The sequence below is a fragment of the Arvicanthis niloticus genome, chromosome 22 (genome assembly GCF_011762505.2).
Source record: "Arvicanthis niloticus isolate mArvNil1 chromosome 22, mArvNil1.pat.X, whole genome shotgun sequence".
Taxonomy (NCBI): Eukaryota; Metazoa; Chordata; class Mammalia; order Rodentia; family Muridae; genus Arvicanthis; species Arvicanthis niloticus.
Window position 1 is genome coordinate 24199509 of NC_133429.1, and position 13665 is coordinate 24213173.

Here is a 13665-nt window from a genome sequence, read left to right on the forward strand (position 1 = left end):
TTACCCAAGCAATGTAAGTTATGGTTTTCTTCTCATGGAGCAAGTGTTAAGTCTAATCTACCATTGGTTGTCTACTTCCCCAAGTTCTCTGCCATCTTAGTTCTAGAATAATTCTCTCTCTCTCTCTCTATCTCTCTCTCTCTCTCTCTCTCTCTATATATATATATATATATATATATATATATATATATATATATATATATCTTTTGTAGAGAAATTTTAACCCAGCAAAATGACTGCTCTGTCAAGGGATCACATGCAAAGACTTCTAGGTCTTTGTGATCTGTCTGGAATACAGACATACCTTTAATTCTTTTGGCTAAAATATAGATACACCCTCATCACATATCTTTAACCCCTCTGGCTGGAAGACATGTTCCCTTTTTGTACTTGCCTTGAATCACAAATAATGATATCTAATTGAGGGACAGATAAAGGAACAAATTAGAGAGAGATTCAAGAGAAGAAACAAGAAAGAGATGCTATTTAAGAACAGTGCAGGGAGACAGAGTCAGTTCAGTTCAGTTCACAGTAGTGCAGCTTGGTGCCATTCATTTGAGTGTGGTTGAGATCAGTTGAGTTCCTGCAGTTCTGTTTAGTTCCTTTCAGTTCATGTAGTCAGTGTAGTTCATGGAGTTCAGAGGCAGTTTTTCCAAGTAGAGCAATTCAGTCAGAAGATGAAAAGAGCCAGTTTGAATCAGTCAGTCTGGAGAGGAGTTTTGAGCCAAAATAGCTGAGTTAAACTAGCTAGCCAGAGTTCATAAAAAACTAGAAAGGATGAGCTTATTTAGCAGTAAACTTCTGAGACAAAAAATACATCTTGCCAACAAAAGTTTCATTTACGATATCTATATATTACTTGAAAACACACTAAAATACTTCTTTGAGGCAATATTTTCAACTACAAACCTCTCCATTACCATTCCTATATAAATACAGTAATTTCATTTATAAAAATACTTTTGAGTTGCTCAGGTCCATGAATATTCCACATCTCCTTTGCAAGAGTTCCTGTGGATTCCGACAAGGCGTCAATGACTGAAGAGTAACTTGGAGATGAAATATACAAACTATTATTCAAATCCAACATTCACTTAAGTCGATTTGAATATAATCTAGATAGTAGCACTTATTACAATCTAGTGGTTTTAACTTTCTATTTCACAAAAACATACTTCATTCATCTAAGTGATCATTTCCAGAGTTCTTTTCTAAAGTTACTTTGAACATTTTATTTGGAATGTAATAGTTCTCAAATTATTTTCATATGACTTCTAAATTTTAAACATAACTTTAGGATTAGCAATTATAAAACCAATGCTATTTGCCTAAACTACTAAAGGGTAGCCTCAGTGCACATGATTACACCTATGTAGAAACTGAAGTCAGACAGTTCCTTAAAATCACCTGCCATCACAACTGGACATACAAATATAGACTGATAAAACTACATCTCAGAAATCATAAGTGCAAAGAGAGAACTCTGGTCCCATAAAAAAAAGATAGTTCAATCTCAAAAATACTTTTCTCTTTCACCTGCATTGCCTCATATCACTTAGTCTCTCTACTGAGTAACACCTGTTCAAAAGAAGTGCCAAGGTATAAATATTTGAACAGACTGGAATGTATTTCTTTGCCAAAAACTTATGTTGTATTGCAACAGCTGGCAGTATGATCTGTGATGGAGAGTCATTTGGAGTGTTGAAATTAGCTTTAATGTGGAGAATGTTCAAAATCAGAACCACTGAATGTTCTCTCATAAGGCCAAACATCAATTTAGTAGAGAATGGGATGGATTTTTCACCATTCCAGTAGTTCAAAGCAGATGGGATGTAAGAATAAAAATATCCTGAATCTTACCCTTATTCCAGGATAGTTTTTATTCTTGCTTTGTATCTCCATTTTATTTCCTAATTTCCTCATTTACCATTCATTCTTAGGGGAAATTAAAATGCATTTAAAAATATTTTCCTCCTATGGTAATTCACTACTGAGAACCTAGGATGCATTCTGGTAAACACAAATATATTGGTTATGAAGCCATTGTGTGGACATTATAGGCATACTTATACAAACCCAAATAGTATAAATTAAGACTACATAACAATAATATTGTTCATGTTTCCAAGGCTGCAAATATATGCAGCAGGCTCTGACATCTATAGTATAAGTAATAACATTTATTAAACATAGAAAATGCACATAAAATGTGATTTAGGATATTTGTACCACAAAATAAAGGTGCAATGGTTTAGTAAACTGAAAATGAATGGAAATTTTATGATGGGAGGTGTTTCTAATAAGTCAGTAAGTAGATAACTTAGGTTATTGTTATCTACTACTACAGGTTATACACTAGGCTCTAATAAATATATTACAGTAGTTTGTGCAATAACAAATGAACATTAACACATTATAAATTTACTTAATTTTTTCTTTCATTGAAAACAGTATTTCCCCTTATAAAATATATTTGATTATGCTTTCTTCTCTCTTTACTCCTCCCAGTTACTTTCCACCTCCCCTCCCACCTAGACTCACTTTTCTTCTGTCTATTAATATAAAACAAACAGGTCCCTAAGGAAAAAAATAATTACATTAAATAAATAAATAAAACAACTAAAATGTTAGGATCGGGTAAAGCAAGCTAACAGAGGGAAAAACAGTCAAAGAAAAGAGACAAGATACAAAGATGCACTTGTTTACACAATCAGGAATTTCATAAAAATACTAAACTGAAAGTCATACATGCAATGACCAGGAAAAGACATTTTGAACACAATACTATTAGCATAAGCATTGAGATCAATACTTAGTAAATGGGACCTCATGAAATTTAAATGGTTTTGCACAGCAAAGAACACCATCCCTTAGACAAAGGGCCAGCCTAGAAAATAGGTCAAAATTTTTACCAACTATATATCTGATAGAAGGCTAATGTCCAAACCACATAAAGAACTCAAAATAATACATATCAAGAAAACAAATCCCCAAATTAAAAATGGCATACAAATTTAAACAGAGAATTTTCAAGTGAAAAAATTCAAATGCCTGTGAAACACTTAAAAGAAATGCTCTCCTATTGAGACTAGATGACTCAGCCTAGTTAGAGGAAAGGGATTCAAGGGCAGGCAACAGAATCAAACAACTCCTGCTCCTGCTGTTAGTAGTCCCACATGAAGACCAAGTTACACACTGTTACATACATGTAGAGGGTCAGTCCCATGCATGCCTTCCTTGCTGATTGGTAATTCATTCTCTATTAGTCCCTATGGGCTCAGGTAAATTTTGTAGGCTTTCTTGCAGTATCCTTGGCCTCTCTGGCTTTTTTAATCCTTCTTTCCCCTCCTCTACAGAATTCCTGAAGCTCTGCCTAATGTTGGGCTCTGGGTCTCTGCATCTGTTTCCATCAGTTGCTAGGTGAAGCCTCTTTGATTATGGTTATGCTAGACTCTTGTCTGCACGTATAAAAAATACCATTAACAATGACAAGGGTGAGTTCTGTCTCATGGCATGAGTCTTTAGCTGGTTTGGTCATTAGTTAGGCATTCCCTTCATTTCCACTCCATCTTTTACCCCATCATGTAGATGGGACAAATTCTGTGTAGGAAGTTTGATCTCTGGGTTGGCTTCCTCATCCCTCCATTGGAAGTCATGGCTGATTCCAGGAGATGGCTTTTTCAGGCTCCATATAACCCATTGCTAAAAGTCTTAGGGTCATCCTGATTTCTGGGAGTTTCCATTGTCCTTGGTTTCCAGAAATGCCTCCACCCTTACCAAATACAGTTGTCTCTCCCAATGTTTTCTCCCTCCAACCTCCCAGGCTAACTATTTAGATTCAGGGAGCTCTGGTTGGTTGGTATTGTTGCTCTCCCCATGGGACCACAAGCCCCTTCAACTCCTTTAGTCTTCTCTCTAACTCATCCACTGGGAACCCTGTGATCAGTTTGATGGTTAGCTATGAGCATCTGCCTCTGTATTTGTCAGGCTCTGGCAGTGCCTCTCAGGAGACAGGTATATCAGGCTACTGCCAGCATGTACTTCCAGACATCCATAACAGTGCTTGTATATGGTGATTGCATCTGGGAGGGATTTCCAGGTGGGGCAGTCTCTGGATGGTCTCTCCTACAGTTTCTGCCTGACACATTGTCTCATATCTGCTCCTGTGACTATTTTGTTACTCCTTCTAAGGACCAAAGCATCCACACTTTGATCTTTCTTTTTCTTGAGCTTCATGTGGTTCAAGTTATGTCTTGGGTATTGTGAGATTTTGGGCTAAAATCCACTTATCAATGAGTGCATACAATGTGTGTTCTTTTGAGATTAGGTTACCTCACTCAGGATGGTATTTTCTAGTTCCATCTATTTGCCTAAGAATTTCATCAATTCATTGTTTTTTATACAACTAGGCATACTTATCCATAGGTGAAAGGGAAGGATTCACTTACTGGCATAAGGCATGATCCCAATCAAGTATGAAACTTGGGGAAGAGGGCATGTTTTATGTTTTTTTTTTCCTGCAGGATGCTGAAGGAACATGGAGGCCACCAGAGCGATGGGTGAGACATGGTCATGTCAGGACAAAGAATGATGCTAACCTGTGACCTTGTTGAGTGCCCTGACAATGGTGACTAGGAAGCTGTATTGGACATAAGTTTCTGACCTACCATTACTTACCTATATCCCTGATGGGACAAGCTGCCTTGCTTCAAGTTCTTAGACCTTGTGGAACAGAGAATCAAAAAGATAAGTTATAATGCCTCTTGTATTGTTATTAAATGTAACCAGCTATTCAGACTCAATCATGGACTGGTCTAGAAATCAATCCAGTATTGGAAATAACAATCTTCATTTGGAAGTCTTGTCATTTTCAGAGACATATATGGAAATTAGCTGCAGTTGTCTATGATGTTATGTTAGCAAGAGATAAATTTGGGGCAGGATCTGAATTTCAAACAGGTGTTAGCACATGTGTTAAGGCTCTTTTAATTGTCAAGTTAAAATACTTTTGTTTATTTTACAGTATTTAATATAAGTTTCATTGATTGTACACCCCATGTATATTCTATTTCCTCCTTTCCATGACATTTGATTGTCCCCCTTTGGGCCCTCCTTCTTACTTTGCCTCTTTGACTTTATGGATTGTAGCACGGTTATTCTTTACTTTATGAACAACATACACTTATAAATGAGTACTCAACATGTTTTCTTACTGAATCTAGATTACGTCACTCAAGGGTGATCTTTTCTAGATCTATCCAGGCACCTCTTCTTCCTGCCACCTGATATGCCAAGGTTAGTTGGTATCAATGGGAAGCCACCTATTTTCTGAGGAGAAAGGGAGGATGGGGAGGTCTAACGCGCACCCCCGAGCCCCTTACCACCCGTGGATGAGGAATCACGAGAGGCACAATTCGGGTAGTTACTGCAGACGAGGCTTTAATCAGTATCACACACGTGGAAAACGCGGAAGGGCTGAGCTGTGGAAGGGGCCTGGCTTAAATACAGTCTAGAGTGACGTATTCACTTCTGATTGGCTGTTCGCTCACCACCCAACATTCAGTGACTTTTGGCTGGCTCTCTGCCTTTGCATCTGCGCAGATAATTGTTTACTTCTGGGAAAACACAAGGGTAGCGCCAACTTGGGGTGGCAGATTATACTGCGGGTCCTAACAGGGAGGGAGAGGAGGTGAGAGAAAAGAAATGGGAAAAAGGGGAGTAAAGGCTGTGATGAGGATGTAAGGTAAATAAACAATTTAATTAATAAAAATTAAAAATATATAAAAATGAGATAAGATAAATGATCCACAAGTTAATGGTGATTTAATAAATACCATGTACAGACAGATATATCAGTAATGGATTGATAGGATCAATATACATTTTAAATATTCCTTATCCTTCAGAGAAAATAGTTGTTGTAATTATTTCAATTAATTTTAGAATATTTTAAACAAAATAAAGGCTAAGATTCAAGGGAAAAATTGAAATGGTCAACATCTTTTTCTCATCAGAAAAATGAAAACCAACATTACTGTGACATTTTATCTAACATCAGCCATACTGGCTAAGATCTATAAAACAAGTGACAGCTCATGTTAGCGAGGATGTGAAGCAAGGGGGACATTAAATTATTGCTGGTGGGACTGCAAACTTATACAAACATGTTGGAAATCAATATGGCAGTTTCTCAGGAAGCTGGGAGTTGGTCTATTTCAAGATCCAGCTATACTAATATTGGTCATATACCCAACAGATGCTCTATCCTACCACAGAAACATTTGCTTAACCATGTTTATTTTTGTTCTATTTATAATAGTCAGAAAGTGAAAACAACTAAGAAAACCCTCAACAAAACAATAAATAAGGAAAATGTGGTACAATGACGAAATAGAGTAGTTTTCAGCCATTTTAAAAACATGAAATTATAACATTGACAGATAAAATCAAAAATAAAATACATAAATCATCCTGATTAAGGTATTCCAGACCTACAAAGACAAAAAACAAACAAACAAACAAACAAACAAAAAACCAAATGTGGTATGTATAACATATAATAGGTGTTATGGTAATGATAACCAAACTATACTTTATAAAACAACAGAGGATATGTTTAAAGCACATGACTAGGGAGAGTGGATAAATAACAAGATAGATCTTGTTAAGTAGAGGCATTTTAATCCAGGAACAATGAATGCTACTCCGGCAAAGTATTATACCCAAATACCTTCTAGATCTGTGTGATATGGCTGGAATGATACACTTTTAGTCCCTCTGGCTGGAATACAGGCACAACCTTAGTATACCTTTAATCCCAATGATGGCAAGAAATCAGTCATGTGTGAAAGTGACATTTCATTGAGAGGCAGACAAAATGAGGAAATACTCAACTCTCAGGAGAAGAGTACAAGAAAGAGAGGTGACTTACAAGAGCAGTACACACACACACACACACACACAGAGAGAGAGAGAGAGAGAGAGAGAGAGAGAGAGAGAGAGAGAGAGAGAGAGAGAATTAAGTTTTACCAGGACAATTTTATAGAGACAGGTTTCAAGGGAAGACAGAACAAGTCAGAGAAAGAGCCAGAAGATTAAAACATATTGCTAGAGTTAGTCTGAGGCCAAGCAGAGTAATTCAGTGAGAATGATGAATTGGAGCTAGAATAGCTGAGCTGAACTATCCATCCAGTTCAGAAAGACAAGAAAGGGTGAGTTTATTCTTCAGTAAGCCTGTGAGACAACAATCACATCTGTCAAATACATCTGGTAACTACATGAAGCCACCATTCCTACCTGCTAGCATCGTAGGTCCTGGATGGTACTCTTTATCAAGAAAGTGAAATAAAAGATAGTTATGGATGGAAGGGAGTATCTGGAAGAGGAAGATCAAGTTGGGAGAAAGATGGCTGAGAGGGAGACAAAGGAGGGAATATAGAAGAGACAACTAAATTTAAGAGTCACTTGGGCATTAAGATGGAAACCAAACACAGTAGAACTTATTAAAATATATGCATATACAAAGGTGATCTAAATAAAATTGCCAAACAGTGTGGGAGACAGAGCTTCAACTGGAAGTCACACCTACACAGCTAACTGAACATGGTGAAGTTCCTCTGCTAACTCCATTAAGCCACCACCCTTACCTGCTTGCATCCTAGGTACTGGATAGTATTCATCATTCTATCAAAGAATAAACACACACCAACTCAGTCACAAACTCTTTGATATACAATGCTGTCTTGCCTGCAAAACATCCTAGGACTGTGAAAGAAATAAAGCTTGTTCGAGTAACCAACTAATATTGATTTGACTTAATCCCACTCCATGACATGGAACCCATACCTAACACTGCTTTCATGACAAAGAATGAAGGACTAAATAGCCCAGGGGCCCAGAGCAAAAACAAAAACTACTTGTATGAAAAGAAAGGTATCAATAAAATGGTTTTTAATGATATTCTGCTATACTCATAGAGCAGTGCCTTATTCAACCATTATCGGAGCGGTTTCCTCCTGTAGCAGATGGGAACAAACACAAAAATCAGTTAATCAGATATTATGCAGAGAATTAGAGACATTAGAACACTCAGTGCTAAATGAGATAACTTCATTAAATCCCTCTCCTCAGTGCTCAAACAAGCCTATGTAAGAGGCAGGAAGAGAGTGAGAGCCACAAGGGATGCAGGTCACTAAGAAAACAAGCCCCTCTAAATAAACATGATCATATAATAAAGACTGAGTCAACTGGCACGTGTATGTGTAATAATAACCGTTATTTACCCAGATGTAATTATCAATATCAAAGGTTTACTGCTGAGTAAGGTTCATCTTTTCTAATCTTTCTGTACTATGTCTGGTTCAACTTAGCTGTTCTGGCTCAAAATTCCTCTTCAAGCTGACTGATTCAAACTGTCTTCTTTCCACTTCTCACTGCATTGCTCTGCTGGGAAAAATGCCTCTGGATTCTATGAATTCAATTGTACTGACTTCACTGACTGGATGAACTAAATGGAACTACGTGAACTAAACTAAACTCAACTGCATCCAACTGAAAGGCACTGAACTGTCCCGAACTGAAAGGAACGTCACTGTATTGAGTAATACTGAACTGCCTTCTCTTCCTGATTTTGAGCTGCTCTTAAGTAGCTTCTCTCTCCTTTCTGTTCTCTGTAGAGTTAGAAGGATCTTATTTCTGACTCATTCTGTCCAATCATTTTCCAGCTCATCAAGTTGTCTTCCCCTCAGTTAGACATCCCTTCCAAACATGGCCGTTTCCTTCTACAAATTAACTTTGCCTTCATTGTTTAAGATGAAAGGTGCATACTATGGTGTGTCTGTATTCCAGCCAGATGGGATAAAGGCATGTCATATCAGCTGGATCCCAGATGACAGAGGTCTAGAAAGTCTCTGGATGTGATCCTTTTCCAGAGCAGCTATGAAGCTGAATTAACATTTCTCTATATCTACTGATCATATGTATATGTATAAATTTGTATATGTATACATATAAATTTGCTTTATAAACGTTAATTTATTTTAATTTTTATAATAACAATTAAAGTGAACTATAAATAGATTATACAGTGCTTAAATTTGTTGCTTGATAATATCAAGTTATTTTTAAAGTGTTAAACATTAAAACACTCCCTGACCTAAACAGGTTCAGATTATACATATCACCCTTTACCACCTACACATTGTGTCTGGTACAGTGGTATGCACAGAGCATCACACCTTATGTTGATGAATTCTTTAGAATAGTGGGAAAGATCTACCTGAGGCTCTTATTTGTTATGTGCCAAAATTATTCATGGTGGTTTCTTTTATTTGTTTCTTTTGCATTTTATTTTTAAATTAAAGATTTGTTTCTGAGAAAATAATCTATTACAGACATCCTTTTTCAATGAAAAACTTTGGATTCCAGTTCATATTTTCAAACTCTTTAAGAAACTTTCTAAGTTCAGCTAGTATCTGCTGAACTTTTTATTTCAATGTTTTAAAAAATGTTTTTCTGGATTCTATTCTTCATAGTTTCCTCAGTCTTATGTTTTATTCTATTACACTCTTGTTCGGATTTTCAGGATGCTCCATCAACCAGTTTAGAAGCTCCTTAGTGCCATCCTCATCTACTCTCGGGCCAATATGCTTTGGCATCTTAATCCCAGTATTGCTAAACACACACACACACACACACACACACACTAACTCACATGTACACTGATCAGCAATAGATTGGGGAACATCTCTGAAGTCTTCTTCCACAAGAGCCTTGTAATTCTATGATGGCATCCGAAGTCCAAGACAAGTTCTGGAGGAGTGATACAGGTAGAAGTTTCAAAACTGCTTTTGTGTATTTTCAGTGCTTTACCAAGTTCCAGCAACTTTCTGATTATTCCCCTGCAGTACAATTTAAAAGCTGTGGTAAATCTTTGGTCCTTTGGTTGTATTGAATAAACGGTGTCCAGAGAGAAATGTATCACTTTGACATAGGGTTGATATCACCAATAAAAGGAGGAAGTATGGCTCATTAATAGAACACTCAAATTCTTCAAAGGTATATTATTTTTTATAGCCATCAGTGAGTCCTAGAAATGTCTTAAAGGAGCCTGGGTCATTTATGCCTTCATTGCTCTCAGAATACCCTGGAAGTGATTATGTCCTGAAAGGATTGAAGACTGTAGGTGCTTACTATGTTAGATTACAAATAGTTTTCATTTGTTACCATGGAAGACTTACCCTGTTCTTAGGAGGCTTGAAACATAGCATTGTCTTATCTCATTAAAGATGAAATTCCTTACAGGCATCCCTTTCCAGGAGAGAAAAGTTGAGGCTTCATTGAAAACTTGCTCTGGCAAGTCATTTTGCTCCACCAGTTTACCAACTTTCCAAATCTTTTGGCTGCTTTTATATCAGCACCCACAGGCTCTTATATTTACCAGAGGGAATAAAATGCTGAAATTTGCTACAGTTTACAATAAGTTTAACATCACTGTTATTCTCAGCATGTCTTTTAAGTATCAGACATATACCCCATGCTTTGGCCATGATTCTCACCGTTCTGAAAGCAGCGTCTTTCTCTATGGTCTTCAGAAACGTTATTAGAAATTTCTTTATGTCTGAAGTAGGTTATTTCTTTTTGAGTTTCTCCTTGTCTCATTGCTTCCAATGAAGCATAAACTTTAACAGCTTCTGTCAGTTTTCTCTTGTACTTTAGGATCATATCTCCAGTGGTATGGAAAACGCCTGACCAGTGCACAGCAACCAATGCTGATGTTCCACTCTCCTAGCTCTTAATCACTTTTTAATTTAATTTCCAAGAAAAAAAAAACTTCATGTGACCTCTTACTGACAATGTGAGCAAATGAAGGTTTTATGCTGAGGGGCCATAGTTAATGCGACTGAAATCAAATCGAGTATACAAGGAAGAAAATGCTGCCAGAAGATTCACTAAGCACATGATAAATGAAGCTACTTGTCATGCAACACAGCATGCATTGTTAAATCTTCTGCTAATAAATAGGAGACAAGCACAGTGAAATGATAATACTAAACATTTATAAATATCTAAACCGATATCATAATAATCTATTGTCATAGGCAGTGCAGGATCAAATATTATGATATTACATATAATTTTCCATTCACAAAGTAAATATATTTAAAACACTCTTAATTGGAACATATGAGAACTCTATTGCAGTTATAAGCAAAGGCTGTGGCATTACTAACTTCATTCTAATCTTTAATACCTCCATCATACAGAAGGTCAGTCACTGTGAAGTTGCTGAGCAGTGCATGACTGCAAATGCATCTACCTTATGTAGTCTTTTCCTTTTGCCTACTGACAAATGAGTGACATAAATAGCCCTTACCAAAAAAAAAAAAAAAATCAATAAACTATGGATTATTGAACCTAAAGCAGACTTTTACATTGCTCTGTTCAGTAACATTGGTATTATTCCCAATGCCATCTGGGGTAGGAGTGTATGGTGGTTGAGTATGACAATGGCAGACACTTAAGCTCTGGGATGAAAACTAATACACACATCAGCATAATATCATTCATCATTAATTCTTAACAATTCATTTAAATCATACCCTCGTCTCACACAGCCACAGAGGACATTATGAACAGAGAGGTAAGAAGATGTTAAGAGCTAGCGGTGGTGGATGATTACAAGGAAACATTGGTTTGTAGACACAGCAGTACAATTGCACGTATGCACCTACAGTGGTTGTGACAGCTTTATGATACCTGACAAAATTTTATCATGGAGTGGGAGGTGGGCAAAAGGCTCCTCTGATGGATGAACAGTAACCAGCAATTGATAGCTTTGAGGAGACAGAGAAGGAAATTCCTTTAAGGTTGTGAGCATCGGCGGGAGGATGGCTACATACTCAAAATTATGTGGAGATGAACTGGAGTCAATGGATTAAACCATGAGGCACAAGGTTGGGTGAGGAGGAAAGGGGAAGAGTTGGGAGAGTGGGAGGTGAATAAGATCAATTACATTAGTAATTAGTAAGAATTAGTAAGTATAAAATAAAATTTCATTATCTAAGGACAGTTCTACAGTTGTTAAATGGCATCTATTATTAAATTATGTTTTTAGTTGTCTCTCGTCTAGTTTGAATGCTGTAGAAAATTCCACCAATGTCAGTTTCTTTTTTTTTAACTTATTTATTATCCTTTCAGTGACTATCCAGTGACTACTCATACTTTAATATCTCTCTTGTAGCCTCTCACTCCTTGTTTTCAGTTTGTACATTTCAAAAGAGTTTACCAATAAAACATTCCATTTATTGAATGGAGGTGTCTGTGGAGAATTTTTGGCCAACTTGAGTGTCACGTTCATCAATACTTGAACTAAAGTCAGAGCTAATCAAAATGTATTCAGAAACCATGTAATACTAATCAATATTGTTACCAAATTGAAACCCAGTGTGAAACTTGATTCAGAAGGAGTGGAATGAGCATCCCTGGCATGTTCATTGGTTCAGAATACATATTCTGCACACACACACACACACACACACACACACACACTACACACACACACAGATACACAAACCCACATATACACATATATATTCTGTATCTCTAAGTCTAATATCTATATATCACTATATCTATCTCTAAAGCATCTACATGTTATCTATATTATCTATGTATCTGTGTATCTGTGAATCTATCTATAATTTATATATCTATGTAGATTATATCATCTTTATAATATATAATATTTATATGTTGCATATATATTACGTGTGTGTGCAAGTCAATGAAATTTTCATTACATGACATTGAGTCCCCCTGACACATGATAAATGAGAATTCTATTTCTCTGAAAAAGTAATATATACTCTGAACAACACCACCTCTGGATAGGCATTAGGAATTCTATGTCAAAATTTACAGAATCTGAACTATGGTTAAAATTTATATCCATGTCTATTTAAGTGTAACACATGACGTCTTGATTCTAACACAATAAACCAGAGACTTATAGACATTTAAGGGGCAAAGTTGATTAGAGGTCAGAGAAAACTTTCCATGAACTTCAGAGTAAAAGTAAATCTTTTAGTACTTGCCAAGTTGACACATGAGAGTAATGATCAGAAGTCAAAAAGGCAATGACAACTTTTTTCTTGCTACATAGAAAAGACTAAACTCATTTTAATTACATGCAAGCAAAAAGGAGGAGGAGGGAGTGGATAGGGGGTTTATGGGAAGTGGATGGGGAAAGAGGATAACATCTGAAATGTAAATAAATAAAATATCCAATAAAAACAGAAATGTATTTATTAAAATAAATTGTGACATTTTCTATTCTTCTATCCTTGTGTTAGTGAGTTCTTTATTACTGTAATAAATACCTATAATAAATTACTGCAATTTAATACTGTAATAAATATAGAGATTTAAAAAGAAAAGACTAAACCCAGTTCTATTGAAATGAAAGGTCAAAGGGGCTTAAGATCTATGATGAATCCATGAAAAATTACAGGAGCAATACATGCAGATTTATCAATGGGAATGAGTGATGCATGCATTCATCTATGGTTAAACCAATTGCATTTGCTCACTTGTAGAGCATGAGGACTGTGCTACCAGATGGTCATAAGAACTGGTGAGATGGGGCATGTTCAAAACCCAAGAAAG